Source organism: Pinus tabuliformis, chromosome 2_1 (genome assembly GCF_031772625.1).
Source record: "Pinus tabuliformis cultivar Carrire ecotype Pingquan chromosome 2_1, CPIR1, whole genome shotgun sequence".
Classification (NCBI taxonomy): domain Eukaryota; kingdom Viridiplantae; phylum Streptophyta; class Pinopsida; order Pinales; family Pinaceae; genus Pinus; species Pinus tabuliformis.
In genome coordinates this window covers 925,014,647-925,034,900 of record NC_142299.1, presented here as the reverse complement: position 1 = coordinate 925,034,900, position 20,254 = coordinate 925,014,647, and the positions used below count along the sequence as shown (strand labels likewise).

Genomic DNA, 20,254 nt, shown 5'->3' with positions numbered 1-20,254 from the left:
AGGAGTCTTGATGTGTTGATGCGTTGATGGACAAACAATCAACTAGTGAGCAAATTGATAGTTGAGATTCAGTGGCCAGATGGACTTGGAGCATTGATAGAGGCAGGAGTTGTAGATCGGGAGCCGAAGGATCAGGCAGGTACAGTGTATGACCAAGGCAGTTGTGAGGGGCTTTACATCAGCTAGACGGTCAGAGTATCTTATTGAGGGCAGATTGGTTGTCGATGTACTAACACCAAGCCCCAGTTTGTATCTTGTACTAATGGATGTATGAGGGCCATTATTCCTGGTACGGGAGCCCTATATTGTTGTATTATATGTTGTTTAATATAACGAAGTTGGGTTGAAAAATGTAAAAATTTGTCTATATTCTATGCATGTACTATTGTTTATATTCCACTGTGAAAAGTAGTATCGTTGAGATTCATGGTTTGGTAGCATCAAAGATTTTAAGATTCTTTCCTAGACCCAAGATCATGGAAAATAAACATCCTTATCTCTAGCGATGCGATCGTTGACTAACACCTGCGAGTTTTGGTCTAACGACAATTGTGATTCCCAACAAGTAGTGTCAGAGCATAGGTCACGAATTCGATACACACCCAGCTCACATTGGGGGGGAGATTGTTGGACATTGGATAAACCAATGCTCCCCGTGTGTTTCGTGACGTACTAATGCCTCTCGTGGATCCTCATCTCTGGCAATGCGATCATTGACTAACACCTGCGGGTTTTGGTCCAACGGCAATCGTGATTCCCAACAAAGTAGTCACTCCTTATCTCACCAGAATTTGAAATGTCCAAGATGAACTTGCAGCAGTTAGAGTGACACCTCCCGACGATGAGCTAGTGCATATAGCTCTCAACGGTTTCACCAAGGAGTGTCAACTTTCATCCAAAGTATCATTGGACAAGATCATCTACCTAGATGGGATCGGTTGTGAAGCGATTTCACTCAGGAAGAGATGAGGCTTGCTCCTATTGAGAGTAATATCAACAACGGCAGTAGCAAAGGACCGAAGAGCATGAACGATGAGGAGAATGTAGCCCTTGCATCTAAAGGGAAAGCAAAGAGAGGTCCTAGTCAACTTGTCAAGAACAAGGCTCAAAGGGAGAAGAAAAAAAGAAGAAAGATTTGTCGAAGTTCAAATACTTCAGGTGCGGTGAGTTTGGTCACTACAGTACCCAGTGTCCCAAGAAGAAGAAGCAAGAGAAAGCAGCAACTTCAGCCGAGATCGATAATTTTTCCAACAGGTTAGAGGACGAATTCGCTTTGTATGCATATATACCTCCAAGAGAGAAGTGGGGAGATCTTAAGCTTTAGTTCCCAGAGTTACAGAGACTTGGGCAGGATCCATGGAAGAGCAGCAGCAGTTGCAGTATACTCTTCATATGGATCGTTAGCCTCGCTATGGGGGCCCATAGCTTTAAGTAGTAGGATGATCAATGTCAGTAGGCGCAGTCAGATCTTGAGGGACAGTTGCAGTCAGTCAGTCACTTGAGGGGCGCAGAACTAGTCAGGGCGCAAACAGTTACTCAATAGACAGTGCAGATACTTGTTGCAGTCAGAGACTCAGGAGACAGTTGTAGAGCCAGTATAGGGACACAGTTGATTCAAAGATTGGTTCTCAGTTGCAGTAGTTGCAGCAGCAGCAATATGAGACCAGTTGCAGTACAGAGCAGAGTTGGCAGCACTGCAGGAGGCACAGTACAATGTCAACAAGAACACAAATGCATGGTGGTTCAGCTACAAAGTTGGCAGATGAATCAGAGTATGCAAAGTGGCTTGATGAACAAGTTTCAAACATCCACAGCATGAGGGAAGATGTTACGAGAGAAAGATAGTAGAACACCTTCATCGCTAAGAGGGAGTGTTAGTTTTTGTAGCATCGGACAAGTGTTCTAGTCTCGATTTGTGTCAGAGAGGCTAAGAACACGAGATCTTCAAAACCCAGAAAAGGTTTCGCAAGATAAGCTTGCGAAATGCCTTAATTAAATTAATTAGTCATCATTTAAATTTTTCCTAAGTCTAACTTAGGAAAATTGGTTAATTAATAGTAATTAATTAAGGAAAGGTGAGAATGCTCTAGAAACTCACACGGATTGAGTTTGAGATGATCTTAGCCATTGATGGGGATCTAATCATGGTCGTTGGTTCACCAACAAGAGATTATAAGAGCAGGTTGATGGGGATGGAGATAGACACATTGAGTGAGAGGAAGATCAAGGCAGATCAAATTTCCCATCGAGCAGAAATTCAGCTAGGGAAGAATTCGAGCCAGTGATCAAGTAGCAGAGATTGAGGAGTAGCAGCAGAGTGATTCCAGAGGATTTTTCAGTGCTAAAAGAGTCAGTAGAGAGAGGTCAAGTTATTCTACAGAGAGGCTGCACAGAGCAATTCAGCCAAAGGAGAGATAGATTCAGTAGCAAAGTGTCAAGAAAATTCTTCCAGAGGGCCAGCAAATCCTTCTCAGTGGCAAAGACAGTCAGTAGAGGCAGATAGTAGTTATTCCAGGCAATGCGAGTTTCAACCTGCGCAAAGCTTGTGCAGTGATTGACGCAGAGGACAATTGGGAGTCGATTGTGAGGCCAGATTAGGCCAGAATTGCTTGTGAGAGAGAAAATCTCTTAGATATTTTGCTAGTGATTTCTCAGGAGAGGATTTCCAGTTTGGCATCCAGATATTGTACTATGTTTTTTCTATTGAATAATAATAATTAAACCCTCATCTGCTGCACCAGTTTTCCCACATTGGGTTTTTCCGCGGGACATTTGTCCAAAAACTATGGTGTCATTTTTATTGTGTGTGTGCATTCTTTTCTCAGTTCCATTTTTCTTCCGCGGTGCATTTTATTTTTGGTAAAAATTGCAATAGCAATTTTATTCGTTGTTTGTCGTAATAGCAAATAAATTGCACATAATAATATTAAGTTTGAAGAATAATTTCCAATTGCTGCAATAGTGAAAAATTTCACATAAGTTTTACAACAATGTGGGCATGTAAATGTTGTGGTTCCATCCCCTTTCCCTCCCCCAAGCCTCATCGCATACATCCACAAGGGTGTTGAGAACTTGAGATCTCCTTGGGTTTTTTAACTTATACATCATCACTACTATTTTCATTAACCTCATCCCGCTCCATTTCTTCCTCCTCTCCATAATATGCATGGTCTACTTTTATTTCTTCCTCATCATCCCAAGTATTTCAACGTCCTCCAACTCCCAACACCACCAACATAACAAAAAAATAGAACCAAAAGGATATACCACATTGGCATACCCATCATGCTTGTTGAATCTTGAGAATAACATGTTGCTTGCAATAGAATGATGGGGGAGAAATGGGAAATATTATGAGAAGAAAACATTCAAGTATTCAACATAGCATAATATACTAATTTACAACACATGGAAAATAACCTTTAAGAAACAAAAAATGATTTTAAAGCCTACCTCTTTAGCTCTCCAATGGTGGTTAAATATGACCATGGAAACCTTCAATGTCCCTTCCAAGCTCTCACAAATGGTAGCCTTCAATCTCCCTTCCAATCTCTCTAATCTCCCTTCTGAGATTTCAATCTCCTATGGCAGCCTTCAATCTTCCTTCCAAACTCTCCAACCTCCCTTTAATCTCCTCAAGAACTAGCAAGAAGCCCACTCAAATGCCTCCTAGCACAGATGGGTGAAATGAGAAATAAGATGAGAGAAAAATGGAGTGAGTGAGTGTTTTAATCCGAAAAACCCTAGTTGTGCCTTTTAGAACCATTTGGAACCTTGACTTGGTTCCCAAACACCAAAAAAAATCCAAATGCACCCCATTGCATGGGAGCGAGCAAGGAGTGCTAAGGGAGCATTTTTTTGACTCGGGTAACATTCTAGGAGCACTGAGAGAGCACTCCCGAAATTAGCAGGGAGCAAGTTTTTTAACTAGGGAGCACACTCCCAAAAAACACTCCCTCTAGGAGCATGCTTTAAGAGTGAAGCTTTTGGGGGGGTGCTTCCTTGCAACATAGGTCATGTTTCTCTTTCTTGCCCTAGAATTGAAAAGGGTGTTGAAGAAAATCATGCATGTTGATATGTATGCATCAAAATGGTTGTTTGGTAAATCCTCTTCAACCAAATGACCATTTTTTGCCTACTCCTCCCTTTCAACCACCACCTTCTTGGAATTGATGATCCCATTTCAACCCAATTTAGATTCATTTTTTCTTCATCCATGATTGTCGCAGTGCATTGTTTTGTACGAGCAGTTTCTAACTTCCAAGTCCAAATTGCGGATGGGGGAACAATGAAATGTGAAGGCCGCTGTGAAAATGTCAAACTTCAAATGGGGGATTATCAGTTGAAAACCCACATGTTTGCCATACACATGGGAGGGTGCGACATTGTCCTCGGTGCTGAATGGCTTCGCACTCTTGGGCCAATCACAATGGATTTCCAGGAGTTATATATGAGCTTTAAGCAGAACAACTCCACACATACCCTCCGTGGACTCCAGGCGGGAGCTCCCTCTATCATCAGCTCACATAGGATGGAAAAATTGCTAAAAAAGGGCCATCATGGAGTTATAGCTCAATTTAATGCCATCCAGGCCGTCGAACCCAATTCTTTGCCGATTCATCCTGAGATGCAACAGATTTTAAATAACCATCTGCCAGTCTTTGACAAGCCTCATGAGCTTCCACCCTCGCGAGGGGAACATGATCATAGCATCACCTTGGTTCCAAGGGCCCAACCACCAAATGTGCGCCCATACAGATATCCGTTCACCCAAAAGAATGAAATAGAAAAAATAATCAAGGAACTTTTGGAAGCAGGTGTCATTCGTCCCAGCATTAGTCCTTATTCATCACCGGTGGTCATGGTGCTCAAGAAAGATGGGGAATGGCGGATGTGTCCAGACTTCAGGGCCCTCAATAAGTTGACAGTCAAAGATAAATTTCCCATCCCGGTTGTTGATGATTTGCTGGATGAACTCAATGGGGCTCAATTCTTCACTAAGTTGGATCTTCGCTCAGGCTACCACCAAATTCGCATGAAGGAAGTCGACATTCCAAAGACTGCTTTCAGAACTCATGAAGGCCATTATGAGTTCCTGGTCATGCCATTCGGTCTTTGTAATGCCCCATCTACTTTTCAGAGCCTTATGAACCACCTTCTCAAACCATATCTCAGGAAATTTGTCCTTGTCTTCTTCGATGACATCCTCATCTATAGTTGCACTTGGGTCGCACATCTTCAACATGTAGATCTGCTCTTGCAACTACTCCACAAGCATAAATTATTTGTTAAGATGTCCAAATGTTCTTTTGGCATGGAAGAAGTTGAGTATTTGGGCCACATTGTGGGGCGTGAAGGTGTCAAGGTGGACCCCAATAGGATCCAGGCAATGCAGGATTCGCCTCAACCTAAGACCTTGAAGTTCCTGAGAGGATTTTTGGGTCTCACAAGCTATTATCGCAAATTTGTCCGCAATTATGGTCGCATTGCGAAGCCCCTCACTCAACTCCTCAAGAAAAATTCATTCTTCTGGAATGATGATGCACAACAGGCATTTACAGCTCTCAAAAATGCCATGTGTTCCACTCCAGTCTTAGCACTACCTGATTTCACCAAATCTTTTGTCATTGAATGTGATGCTTCGGGTACGGGTATTGGGGCGGTCTTAATGCAGGAAGGTCGACCCTTGGCCTTCACAATCCAACAACTAAGTGGGAAGAATCTAGGACAATCTACCTATGAGAAGGAAATGATGGCCATCTTACATGCAGTAGATACCTGGCGACCTTACTGGGGTGACGTTTCCAAATCTGCACAGACCATCACAGTCTTGAATATTTTTTGGAGCAACGCCTATCCTCCCCACAACAAAATAAATGGCTCGCCAAAATGCTAGGATATGATTATGAGATCATTTATAAGAAAGGGCGCGAAAATAGTGTCGCAGATGTATTATCTCGCCAATTTGAGGAGGAAAGTACCCTGCTCGCAATTTCCCTCCCCATTCCATAATGGATTGAAGAGGCTCGCAGGGAATGGTTTTCACATCCCTGGCTCTCCCAACTCATTACTCAATTGCAGGCAGATCCAAATTCCACCAAGGGCTACTCGTGGCAGGATGAGATTCTTCGCTACAAGGACAGAGTCGTAATATCACCAACATCCACCCCCAAAAGCCGCATTTTGGCAGAATTGCACTCATCCCCCATTGCAGGACATTCAGGCTTTCAGAAGACATATGCTCGGACTAGAAGATCATTTTTTTGGACAGGCATGAAAAAGGACATCCTTACTTTTGTAGCGGAATGTGATGTCTGTCAACGCCACAAACGAGAGACAGTCAAAGCACCAGGCACATTACAACCGTTTCCCATCCCAGCATCTATATGGACGGAGGTTTCTATGGATTTCATTACAGGTCTTCCAAAGTCAGGAAACAAGTCAGTCATCATGGTGGTTGTGGACCGACTTTCTAAGTATGCTCATTTCTACGCCCTACCCCACCCGTTTACACCAACTTTGGTCGCTCAATCTTTCATGGATCAGATCTTCAAATTGCATGGCATGCCCACTTCTATTGTGTCTGATCGTGACCCGATCTTTACCAATAATTTTTGGTAGGAACTCTTCAAGCTACAAGGCACCCAACTAAAACTCAGTACTTTCTATCATCCACAAACGGATGGTCAAACTGAAGCCATCAACAAATGTCTGGAAACCTACCTTAGGTGTTTCACTTCAAAAAAGAAACATCTATGGGTACAGTGGTTGCCTCTAGCTGAATGGTGGTATAACACCAACTATCATGCCACCACCAAAGTGACTCCCTATGAAGCAGCTTATGGTCAACTCCCTCCTTCCCCTACTTCTTATATCAAGGGGTGCTCAAAGGTACAAGTAGTGGATCAACTCCTACAAAACCGCACAACCATGCTCGCCCATCTTAGAGAGAATCTTCATCAAGCTCAAAACCACATGAAGCAACAGGTAGATCAGCATCGCTCAGAGCGCCAATTTCAAGAAGGGGATCAGGTATTTTTGAGGCTGCAACCATATAAGCAAACTTCACTCAAAGACAAGGGTTGTCATAAACTATCTCCAAAATTCTACGGACCATATCAAGTACTTCAGTGCATTGGAGAAGTGGCCTACAAGCTAGCTTTGCCACCCACTGCAAAAATCCATCCAGTTTTCCATGTCTCATGCCTCAAGAAAGTGATTGGGAACAATTGCAGAATTCAAACCAGTCTACCTGAATTGGATGAAGAAGGGTCAATCTGGCTCCAACCTGAACAGGTCCTAGACACACGAGAACGGCACCTGCGTGGCCACATGATCAAGGAAGTCCTCGTCAAGTGGAAAGACACCTCTTCGGAAGATGCAACCTGGGAACCAGCCACTATTCTTCAGAAATTTCTGCAGCTCCAGCCTTGAGGACAAGGCTATTCTTAAGGGGGAGGGCATGTTAGGGTCCCACCCTAACCCCCTTATTTATGTAGTAGGATCGAGTCATAGTTATAGTTAAGTAAGGAGTCAATAAAGCCCATATTAATAATTGTAAGTGGTTAACCCGCAATTAATGACAGGACCACAGTTAGTTGCAAATGGGCCATGGTATTAGATAGATGGTATTAATAAGCACCATGGTATTGATCCATGGTATTGCATGTATGAGTCATATATAAAGGATAGAGACTCCCTGTGAGGAGCATCATGTCTTATTTTGTAATCGAGCTCTACTCTATTGGAGGTTGCCCCCTCGAAAAGGCAAGTGAACATTGCTTTCTGAATAATAAAATACTTGCTCTTGTTTCTCATTATTCTATGTTCTAGGTATATTTCTTCGCATATTTGGTGTTCTGGTAATCGTCTTGCAGGTTAAGAGCATAACAAGATTTTCATAATAATATAGGGTTGTTGATTGACTTGGGGTATATAACTTCTCTCTTACTTAGAGTGATGCATTTCTTGGTTAAGTTGGTGCTTGGATTGAAGGACATTCGTTGCACCTTTGTGACAAATTGTCATGGCCTAGTTCTCTATGCCTTTTTGTCACCTCGTCATTCCATGGACAAGGGTCATATCCCTTCACATGTCTAGTGGATTGTTGTGATAGATTAAGCATAGGTGGATTGATCCCCTTGGAGTTTGATTCATGGATATTTTGAAGGTTGTTGGTACACAATGACATGGTCACCCCCTTTCGGAAGGAGTTATTTGGAAAACCAACTTACTTTTTATTCATTGTTGGCTTGTGGCATGGAGTTGGTTACATGAGAGCATTATTACATTGTTTCCCTAGCACATTTTTTATTCTTCTTGGAGAAGGATATGGATCTCAACAACTTATTGCTATTTTTAGAATAAAGTTGATGAAGAAGTTTGGAATGTAATATCTTATTGTTATTCCTTGGAGAACTAATGGATCTAGAAAAATAATCACTTCTATATTGTTGAGGAGATAGAACTAAAAACTATATAAGGGTTTACTCTCTCCATATGATGCATAGTTGGATTTGGGAGTGTTGTCGCACAAAATGTCTAGGCACTGCGACAACGGCTCAGATCGGGGGTTGTCACCCTGATCCCCAATCTCCCCATTTAAGCTGTCTGCCAACAACAGGCTAACGGGGTAGACCCTACAGAAATGGGATGAAGGAGAACTAGTTGGGAACCAACCAATTCGGGAGACACAGTCAAGCGACCATGTACTTGATTTAGATTTAGCAAGACTTACAGGATTCGATTAGATTTAAATGATTGATACTAGTGCCTTATGGAGTCAACTATCTTGCTAGAAATTTTAGAACTAGTTGGGAACCAACCAATTTGGGAGACACAGTCAAGCGACCATGTACTTGATTTAGATTTAGCAAGACTTATAGGATTCGATTAGATTTAAATGATTGATACTAGTGCCTTATGGAGTCAACTATCTTGTTAGAAATTTTAGGACCAAGTAATTGATGAATAACTATCTTATATGAAATGCAGATCCTTAAACTAATGTGAGATGCAGGGATCTTGGTAGATTTTAGTTAAATGCCTATCTAAGTTTTAACCCTTCAATCCTTTATATATTGAGCCTGATTTCGTAGTAATTGGTAGAGAGAAGATAAGTTGAAGCACACTAAGGTGTGATTAACGATACCTCTCCTAAAAATCTAACATACCCGGTGCCTCTGGCACTGCAAAGAGTTGTAGCTCTTACCACTACAAGGTAACTGTTTTAAGTACTATTAAAAGCAGGCTTCTCAAGTAAAGATGGATGGGTACCTATTGTTCTATCGACCAAGCTTATGCTTGGAAGTAAATTTTAATTATGTAGAACTAACTTAATATGCAAATTCACAAGATGATTAGGAGATGAGATGAAGTTAGATTCAAGGATGAAAAGCGCTTATGCCACATTTTGCTTCAAAGTTATATATCAAAGCCCTTAATCACCAAAATGAATGTTCACTTTACTAGACAAGAACTGAAAGATGAACTTCTCAGCGATATCACGATATAATGCCCAATTAAACCACAAGCTTATCACTTCAAATCTTTTTAATGTGATTATAGCTCAAAGAGAACAAAAGCTTTTTCACGATTTAATATCAATGCCAATTATATAGATGCTCAAAGATACTCAGATTAGGAAACAAAATATATGCAATTTACCACAATTCCATGAAAGAGTACTTAACAATTACTTGAAAAATTCGCAAAGTATTTAATATGCAATAAATATCCAATAATTCAAGTAATTAAACCACGCCTAGAATAAATTAAATGACGAGCAATCTCAATAGATTTCAAGCATAAAGTTTTCAAAATCCTTAGCATGCAAAAACTTCAGCAATTAAATTTCGAAAATCAATTACCATGTAGAACCATGAAATTCAAATGCTAGACACTTCAAATAATTCCGGAGTTGAAATGATTTTTCTTAAGTGACCCCAATCTAGAAAAATTCCTTGCTTTCCTATAGTCAAACTTTAGAGATGGTTTAAAAAATATTTAAATCTGTTTTGACTATATAGAAATTTAAAAAAATTTACCCCTTGAAAGATTTTGCTTTTAAAATAAATAAATAAATAAAAATTCCAAACCCTTCACACAAAAAGCCCCAAAAAGGAACTTTAGATTAAAAATTTAATTATTCCCTCAGCAAGTTTAATGTGATAAAGTTTATGAATGAAGGTTAAAGTTTGAGTGTGGAAAATGTGAGAAAAAGGCTTAGTTAATTAAATTTTTAATGGGCCAGAGGCTACATAAAAATTTTAACTTGAAATAGTTGAAACCTTTTTAAATTTTCCCTAAAAAATGAAAATCGAAATTTTAAGAAATCAAAAATGAAATGAAAATCGAAACAAAACAAAAAAAGCAAGCAAATTAAACAAAATTCAACTTCTTTAAAAAAAAAATCAAAGTTAAAAAAAAATTAAACAAATAAAAAATCATACATTAAAATAAAATCAAAGCCACACTTCAAAAAAATATAAAAAAAAATAATAAATAATAAATGAAAGTTGAAATCGTAGAAGGGTTGCGGAGATAGGGTTAAAAAATTATGCGATGGAGAGCTCAGGCTACCAGTAGCGGAAGAGAACGCAGAAAGGAAAGCCAGCAGGGAGTAAGGTGAGGGAGAAGAGATCATGCAAGCAACAAGGAGATAAGGGATGCGAGAAGGGAAAGGAGCTCGGAATAATGGATGTGAATGGAAGCAAAGAGGAGATGGGACGCAGAAGAGGGAGCCATGAAACGGAAGAAGGTGCGGGCAGAGGAAATCACGCAGAGATCTGGGAGCGAAGAGAAGAAGGGTCGCAGATCGAGGAGCTGCAAGTCGAGAGAGAAGGAGTTCACATAGGCTACGAAGAGCGATGAAGCAAGGTCGAGCAAGCAGGGAGAACCACGGGTTGGGGTCAAGATTTTTAAAGGGAAAATGCAGAGGGGAGATGGGAGGAGTTAGGGAACTCGGACATCGAGGATTAGGGTCGCGGAAAGGAAGGGAACGAGGAACAACGGAAGCAAGGGCTACAATGAAAAGAGAAAGAGTTTGCAAATTGAGGAATGAGGAAAAGGAGAAAAACGCAGTAGACAGAGGAGGGTAAAAAAACTCAAATTTTTCGGAGAGAGGAGAAAAACACAGCAGAAAATGGTAGCCCAAGAATCCCAGAAATTTATAAAAAATAAATAATTTTTTTTGCCCAGAATTGTAAATTTTGAGCCAACATATTTCTGCTTTAAAAGTTTGCTCTCAGAAAAACTTCAAATCTGAATTTGAAACCCTCGGACTGAAAATAATTTTGAATAATGTCCCTGCAAAATGGTATTGAGGCCAGATCTTGCCCTCCAGGGTCTAGATCTAGCTTCAAATTAAACTTTTCCTTCATATCTGCACTTGCAAAATGAAAACAAAAATACCCAGAACCCAGATATAAAACAAAATGAATAAAAACCCCAAAACCCAAGTTAGAAAATTTCCAGATCTATATAAAAAAAAATTACAGATCTATGCACAAAGGTTGTAGATCTATCAGATCTAGGGAGTATGAGTCCAACTCCGCTCCCAGATCTGATAATCTAAGGCTCTTACTAGCCAGATCTATCAATTTTTTCACAAAATATTTAAAAGATTTTGAAATTTTTAGAGAGGTATTAGCCCAAAAGCACATTGCAGAAAAAGAATTTATCGTTAGATAAATCTTGGAGCTTATATGAGGTAGGCTCTTTAGAAAATATATGCTGAGAGTTGGCTGGTCCAACTGAGGACTATCCCCAAACGCTCAACGAAAACCTAAGAGATCTCCTGCAAACACTAGATCAACCATCAAACCAAATAGAGAAATAGAACAACAATGAAATTCTGAAGAAGTTGATATACCTATTACTTCGATCAAAATTAAAAATGTTACCCTAGATCCAACAAACTAAATAAGATACCTGTATTTTGATTATTCTAAGAGAGCTATTCATTGATAGTTTTCACATAATATCAAGCAGAAATTAAAACAATATTTACCATAAATTCATGAAGAGGAACACCACTGCACGTTGAAACCCCAAAGACTTTTGCATTAATTTCAAAAAAAGTATACAAGAGAGCTTGAGAGCTTAGTACACGATTCAAAGATCGGATGAAAAAACAGACTGACACCGACTTCTAATTTATAGGTAAAATCTCCAACGACTAGTTGGCTTGATCCTTGTCAAATTAATCTCGGCCATTCATAAAGATTTAATTAATCTTTAATCATCACCGTTGAAATTATTTAATTTTTTGAGGAAAAATCGAATTTTTCATTTAATTGATTTTTAATTAACTCAAAATTAATTATTTTGAGTTAATTTCCTCAAAAATTTGACTTTGACTTAACCACCAAGGCCCAAGGATCCAAAATTTCTTGATTTCCTCAATATTCCCTTGGCTGGGAACCTCCAAAAATTAAGTTCTTTAAAACCCACGAATTTCACCACTGGAGAATTTAATTTTACCTAAGACACAAAATTAATTAAATTTTGGCTTAGGATTTTAATTTAATTTGGCCAGAAATTTCAATTAATTGACTTATGAGGGGATTGATTATTTTTCCCTCTAATACTTAGCCATGGTGTCTAATTATGAGGAACCATGCACTAAATATTTTTAAGATTAAGATTTTACATTTTAATACATGAAGGGGGAAAACCCGTTCATTATAGACCCTCAAAAAATACCCATTTCTGTGACACAAAATATAATCCAGTAGACCAAGTGACTTGTAATAAAATAATCTAGCCAATTAGCTAGAATTATTCCCAAATCACTTTTACATAGACTCGATCTAAAACACTAGGACTCGCTTAAGATCTTAGTGACAAAATCCTCTCTAGCTTTGGGGTAAGAGTGGAGGGGAAAACTTTGCCGATCATTTGTGTCTAGAGACACAGATGAATCAGTGAGATAAAAAACCTCACCTCCTAGAATGGAAATCGTCACCAAAACAATAGGTTTACCTAGGCTGTTACATACATGATGGTCTTACTAAGATCATTTACATTATAACCATGCAGAATGGGTTTACATCTTTAACAAACTGCCGACTAATGATGAAATCTGAATGATGTGAACACTTGAACATGATAGATCCCTTTTGCGAAAAAATGGGTGTACTGCTATGGGGTCATTGACACAGAGTGGTCAACAAGGAGTATTTCCCCCTCCTCTTGGAGCTTTGTTGTGCATCTTTATGACCCCATAGCAGTACACCCATTTTTTCGCAAAAGGGATCTATCATGTTCAAGTGTTCAACAAGGAGTATTTCCCCCTCCTCTTGGAGCTTTGTTGTGTATCTTTTGGAGGGCATAAGGGAGGTGTAAGAGTTCATTCTATTTCATGTGAAGCTTATATTGTGTTTCTAATTGTTGTTGATATGTTAGAAGTTGTTTGCAAAGAACTTGTTATGAGAAGCCATAAGGATGGGTGTATTTACCACATTTGGAAGGGTTTAATGTGAGAATTCCATGCCTCTTAATCTCCTTTGGTGTTTTATTTTTGAATGTGTTGTCTTACATCGATCGTCTTCAGAAGTTGTTGTAGGGTTAACACTACATTACAGGACACACCCTCATAGCATAGTTCGAGTTTGAACTTTCAAGGTCCTCTTCAATTTCATTTCTACATTATCTAATAGCAAGTTAAGGCTTATCTTGGTATGCATCACACTTTTATTTTCCATAACCATTCATAAACTTGCTCTCTTTAGCTTGATCTTTTGACTCCATTTTTCCCAATATTGGATAGGCATTAGTCCCTTGTCCTCCAACACCTCATTCATTCTCTATACTACAAAAAACAATGTTTTGCTATCTCTTTAGATCACCTTGAGCCTCCTTATCATAGCCATAGCAATCCCATTTAGGGATATCCCCCTTGTGTAGGAGAAAATCCAACCTAAAGTGAGAGAGGAAGTTGCTAAGGTAATAGTGGGTAGCCCCTCTATTTTGCCCATAGGATAGTACCAATCTTTTGGACTTTAATCTAAAGGTGTTGGTTCATGAGATAACATTCACATTTATTATTCTTTCAAAATCAACCTTCACAACCATAAGATCATGCAAAAATGATTCCTAGTCAAGATCCTTTGCATCCATTTGAAAAATGGTTTGTTGGCCCTTTAGTTTAAGTGTTACCTCCATATCCTCAAGGATCATGTCCATTTGCATATCCTTATTCATATTCACATTCTTTTCCCCAACTACCTCTCACATATTTTTCATATAGCACAAACCTTCTATGACTTCCAGTGTCCCCTCCTCAACCTCATGTTAGTCTTGGTCCTCCTTCCACATATTCATATGATTAATGTGTGGCTTCTTCCTTTTTAGGGCTTCTTGATTCATCTTGTACTTCATACATGGACTACCTTTTAAACCCATTAGCTCCTCATGTTTAAATTTCTCCTTTACCATGGGCATTGCCTCAATTATTCAAAATTTCAGTGGAATCTTAGCAAAGACCATGGCACTAGTTTTGATGTTTTTGTTGATGTGAGTTTCAAGTGTATGCCTACAACAATGTCCTCTTGAAGTTGGTTCCCCTCTTTAACTAATGAAGCTCTTAGATGGTTCCAATGTCTTTGACATAGATCTTAATCATTTCCAACAAGAATGCATTTGCTTGTTACTTAGACATAGTCCAACCATATGGCATAGGAATGGAACTTCTTATCATGAAACAAGGCCTTAAGAAACCTTTTCTTGACCATGTTTGTGGGTGGCATCAAAACATAGATTCATGTAAAACACCTATTGATTCATCACTAATTCATGCAAACCTCATGTGTTTTAAGCTGCTCATACAACACCCAACTTCTTATCTCGATGCCATAGACAAAATGTGCTTGCCGCTGAAGCATAATAGCATATAAATTCAATTCGTTTTTGTTTCACATCCTTACCATCATTCTTGTAGATTGAAACATTAACATAACTAATAATGGTGTAGTAACTTCAACTACAATAACACAAGCACATAAGATCCAAAAATCAAATAAACCAACAAGTAAGACAAGAAACAATCTAATAAAAAGTATTCCTTTCTATAATCCAAACAAGTTTTGCAACTCCCACCATGTAGGTAGTCAATATGATGGTACTTTCCCCTTACAAACAATGAATTATAAACAAGAGGAAGGGCAGGAAAAGGTCTTACCTATTGCAAAATATGATAAGAAACTTCATTTTAGAATTCTCCTAATCACACTAAGCCTAAAACATCAAACCAGGCTTCTTCATTCAACCCTGCTCGTCAAGAAGATGGTAAACCTATAAGTATTAGCATGGTAATCTTGCAAATTAAAACTCAACATCAAGAGTATGTCACTACTCATGCTCAACATAACAAGCATGTTTAATCAATCTATCCACCCATGTGTACATACATACTCCCCTAATTATCATGGTAGGTCACCTTGATGTTTCTAGCATTTTCTTTCCCATCCAAACTAGATTTGAGTCTAGTTCAAATCCATGGTTCAACACACTCAAACGCTCATCCAATGGTGGGATTAAGGAAATTCAACTCATCGATGAATGCTTGGACCTTGAAACAACCTTCTAATTTTTTGATACTGAAAGCTAGCTATTTACTCCCACAAGCCACTAATAATACTACTGAGTGTGCATACATGATTGGTTCATTTGATGATGCATGACAGTTTGCGACTTCTCATGTTCTGCATTATTCTAATTCCCTTATTACAATCTCTTAGCTTACCCACACTTGGGATGTCCTTAGCCGAAAGTTTTCCCATTTGTGGATCTTGCAGCCACCATCATTTGTCATTTCTCCTCCATTACCATTCAACATATTCCATTTCCCCTTACTTATGAGGTTGATTTCATTGCTTATACCATTCTGGATGAGATCATACCATTCTGAAAGAGAATAAATGCTTCACTCTTGACTGATGCAGTGTCTCCAGACATAATAGGAGAGGGAGGAGTACATTACATAACTCCCAAATACTAATGACTTAGAGTCTATAATAACTTAAGTTACGATTATATCCTTTTTATTTAAAAAGACTCGATCAAAGCTACTTATTATGAATTTATGACTAAAGTACATTCAATGTACACCTAAGTCTAACTATGACCATTATATCTAACAATTCCTATATAAAAGGGTCCTATACCCCATTATAAAACATCGTGAGAAGAATTCATCCTTTAAACTCGTTATTTATTTGGGTAACAAGGTTACCTCCCAATCCTTGTGTATTTGGCTTTTTGTGTTTGCTTGAGTGGATCCTTGTGTATTAGCTTTTATGTATGCCTGAGGGTAGTCTCTTTACAATCATCATGTCTCAATTAAAACTGCGATAAAAGCACTTGAATTTAAAAAGGACCTGATGCATTGCAAGATAATGTTATCTTGGTACAAGAACCTGATCTCCTGAGAATTTAATTCTCAAATGTTTTCTTGGCATTGACAGCATCCGACTAACAAATGAAAACAAAAAATCAGAATATCGTCTCCATATACAGGAATTATTCTTTTGCTTTCCAAAGTCATTTGCAAATAGCCTTGGCTAAGGTCAATGGTCATTTTATCGTTGGATTTTTTCAACTCCTCAGACCAAGAACTATCAATGATCAAGCACACATCTTGACATGTTTAAGACTTCAAGTACTCGTCTTCACAATATCAATCACAGCATAGCTCCCATCACTCACTAATCTCTAGATGTTGTCACCGATTTGGGAGACTCTCTTGTCAATTTCCAAACCCAACAAGAATACCAAAGTTTGACAACATAACCTAAAGTTACAAGTGTGGATACAACAATGAGATAAAGTTAATAAGGAAATAGCATGTATTCGCATAATTTAAACAAATGAAAGAAATAAAGACACTTACAACACCATTTGCAGGAACACAAGCATTATCATCAAAGCTCTTTATCCCATCTTATGAGTCAAAACAGACATGATGGATAGAAATGGAGGTAGATACACAAAATATAACAGATTACATCCACTCGTAATGATAACTCAATTCAATATGGGGGTACACCTTTAATAGATATAGAGGTCCTACATGGTACATACACAACAATTAGGAACACAATCGTTCACAACTGACTAAGCAGGACTTCCTAATGACATGTTCATATTGACCTCATGGCTCAACTCACAACCCACACATAATACTTTATAAATACATAACCATACATTTATCATTTTGGAAAGATGTCAAGACAAACAATTTGCCTACTCGTTCTTTTCTCATTCAAGTCGTATTGACAATTAAATATCAAATAGGCAAGGCATGAATTCCATTTCACTAACAAAATAGTATTAACCCAAGAAGTTCAACACAAATGTCCAGGTACTTTTCATGGGAACATATATATAGGGCTCGCACCTTAAATAAGTTCTTCAAGAAGTCTTGTTCAAGATTGTCCACGTTTTCTGGAGTTAAACTCTGTTGCTGCAGCTTCTTAGCTCCATGAGAAGGATCAAAAAGAGAATACAATTGCTGCAGCAAAGATGAAATGGGACTCCTTACAATGAACATTCACCAGAAACAAGTACAAGAGAGGAAATGCTAGTGGTGACTTTAATGCCATTCATGACAATTCAAAACATAGCTGCTAATGAAAATAACATTAGAAAAAAAAATGCAAGCTTCAATCACATTTGGAATCTAACTTCACAGGAAAAACTTGTAATGTAACAGAGGATAAATAGTTACAAATATCACACCATCAGATCTTCGAAGTCTGTAAAATACCAAGCACGAACAGTGTACTCAACTCGCTTGCACATTTTCAGAAATTCTGTCTTCGCAGACGGAGAATCTGCAACAGAAGCCCAGAAAACTCAGCTCAAAATAAAATCACACAGAACTCCAAAGCATTGCCTAGTTGGATGATTGTGAGTAAGCATCCATTTCTCCATATAAATTATTAAAGCTAGTTGTATGAGTATTGCATAATATCAGTGCTTCAGTGTAACACCAACATCCCCATGAGCTGAAAGATTGTCAAGGGTGGATCAACTTTCACCTCCTCTTATTTTAAAGCTAGATGTATCAATGATTCAATATATGAATCATTATCTGTAGTGTCTCGTTTTTCTTTTTACTATTAGATGGAACTGTAAGGTCCTTGAAACATTGCCAGAACTCAAAACTTCTTACAGGTGGATAAGTATTATATAACCTGAACTAGAAGATGAAACCGTATTCTTTAGCAAAGTATCCACTGCCATTAGATTTTCATTCTAATAGCTTGCTAATAGACTTTTATTAGTTGTGCATCACAGTGCCCTAAATCATCCAAAGGAAATAGATCACAGGAGAACACATATATAATGGAAATTCTCAACCTCTGCAATGCACCATAGGCAGTCATGACAGTGCAGCTATAAACTTTAGATAGGAGTAAGGACAGTCTTCCCTGCTGGAAGCAGTTAAAAAGAGAGCTATACAATTTTGCTAGGAAACTAACAAAATACTCTTAACTTCCAAATTTCCATGAATATTTCCCCATCAGATGAATTCATCTTTCCATAAGTCAGTCCAAAGTTTCCACCTACACACCTCTTTGAAATTTCACTTTCTATTATATTACTTAAACCAGCATTAAATTATGGGGAATTCACCCTAAAGCAATGGAAATCGAACCGCTGGCCTCAATTTGTAGGATTAGTTATGTGTAGATTTTGAAAGTAGTAACACAGGGAAGGACATCACAACTTGCATCAAGCTTTTCTTTTCGTTTTAAATTTAGAGAAAATCAGAAGGGCTCCCAATGGGTAAGTCATAGTTCTTTTCTTTAAATTCAAAGAAAACAAGACACGTGCCTGTAAGATTTGCGAATAACAGGAGACATTCCAGTTACATACAATCATCCCTGATTCAATACATCATTTCCATTCAGTTCAAAGAAATCAATACACTTACTTATAAGACAAGCCAAGTTCGCGATGATCTTTGACTTCATAGTCTTGATGACAGCTTCTCGTTCCAGGAGAATCATGTCCTTATTGTGTTCCATTTTTTTCGCTTCCAAATGCCTTCAAAGCAAGACTCTTCCCTGCATATACTCGATATACTAGCCCTAATCGAAATTTTCATCCATGTCTTCAAGCAGCCAGGCTGTGTCGGGTATTTTGACTTCCTTGGTTCAAATCTCGTAGAGTAAGGCAATTTTTTTCTGCTACTTTCAGGCGGATTTAGAGTTTATTGTAACAGAGGATAAGATCCTAGAGTTGTATGAAGGGCGAGAGCGATTTTGTTAATCTGTCCGTCAGTCTCTCAAATAACCAAACAGTTTCCGGATTCTTTCCTTACACAACAACTCTTCTTCTGATAGATGATTATGACAGAAGAGAAGGGAGGGTCCTGTGGGAAAGCGAATTTGTTAAGCTGCTCGTCAGTCTCTCAACCAACATACAGTTTCCAAAGTTCTTTCTTTATTTACACAACAATTCTTATTCTTACAATGGGAACATTATCACCCATTTAATCAAACGTTAAAACTACTGCAATGAATTATTGTTACAGAACCATCAATGGACGGTTTGAAATGAAGTCAGAAAGCCAGCGAAGGTAGAACTTCCAACCTCTTCTGTAAAATCTCGATAATGGTGATGGAGAAAACGTTTCGCTGTAGGGAATGAATCCAATGGTGCCACAGCATAGCATAAAGTTCCGTAATTTGACCGCGCTAGGTACCCCTGGGAAACGCCATTAATGGAAGTTTGCACCACAGACCTGCATTAATGGCATTTCCCAGGGTGCTCAGCGCTTTCCAGAAAATGCAGTTGCCTATAATGCGACTTTTTGGAAGCTTTTCCGGTGGGTTTTTCCAGTTAAAATCCGGCAGCAATTTATTGGAATAGCAAGTTTGATAGCTAGTTTCTGCAGAAATCAAAGCGTTAAGAGGTTTTCCAGGGTGCTGAATCCAAATATGCAGTTAAAAAACCATTTTAACTGCAACAAATCAAGATTTAACCTCAATTTCTTCGGCCGGATTCCGTCACCGAAATCTTCAAAAAAAAAAATAGCATTATAGACAACTCCCCAGAAAATTGCATCGAATTTATTCAATTTTTCCAACTTGCCTGCGTGGCGTATCGTTATGGTAAATTTTCATTTCCAACGAAATCTGGTTTTTTCAAAGGTTTTCGGTCCATCTAGAGATACAGGGAATGGTGGAGCGACGCCTCGGAACTCTGCTGATCATGCTGTAAAAATTTGAAAGAGATTGTAATA

The 20,254-nt window shown here is 38.5% G+C and overlaps 1 pseudogene across 1 annotated transcript in view; it reads right to left on the bottom strand.

The window, feature by feature from the left end:
• Positions 1-19,596, bottom strand: part of LOC149203681 (uncharacterized) — a 220,215-nt pseudogene extending 200,619 nt beyond the window's left edge. The window contains exons 1-3 of the transcript XR_016253635.1: positions 18,941-19,596; positions 17,740-17,834; positions 17,399-17,512 (exon numbers count right to left, since the gene is read on the bottom strand). The product of XR_016253635.1 is annotated as an uncharacterized LOC149203681 (transcript). The remainder of the gene's footprint in view (positions 1-17,398; positions 17,513-17,739; positions 17,835-18,940) is intronic.
• Between the last annotated feature and the right edge of the window lie 658 nt (positions 19,597-20,254).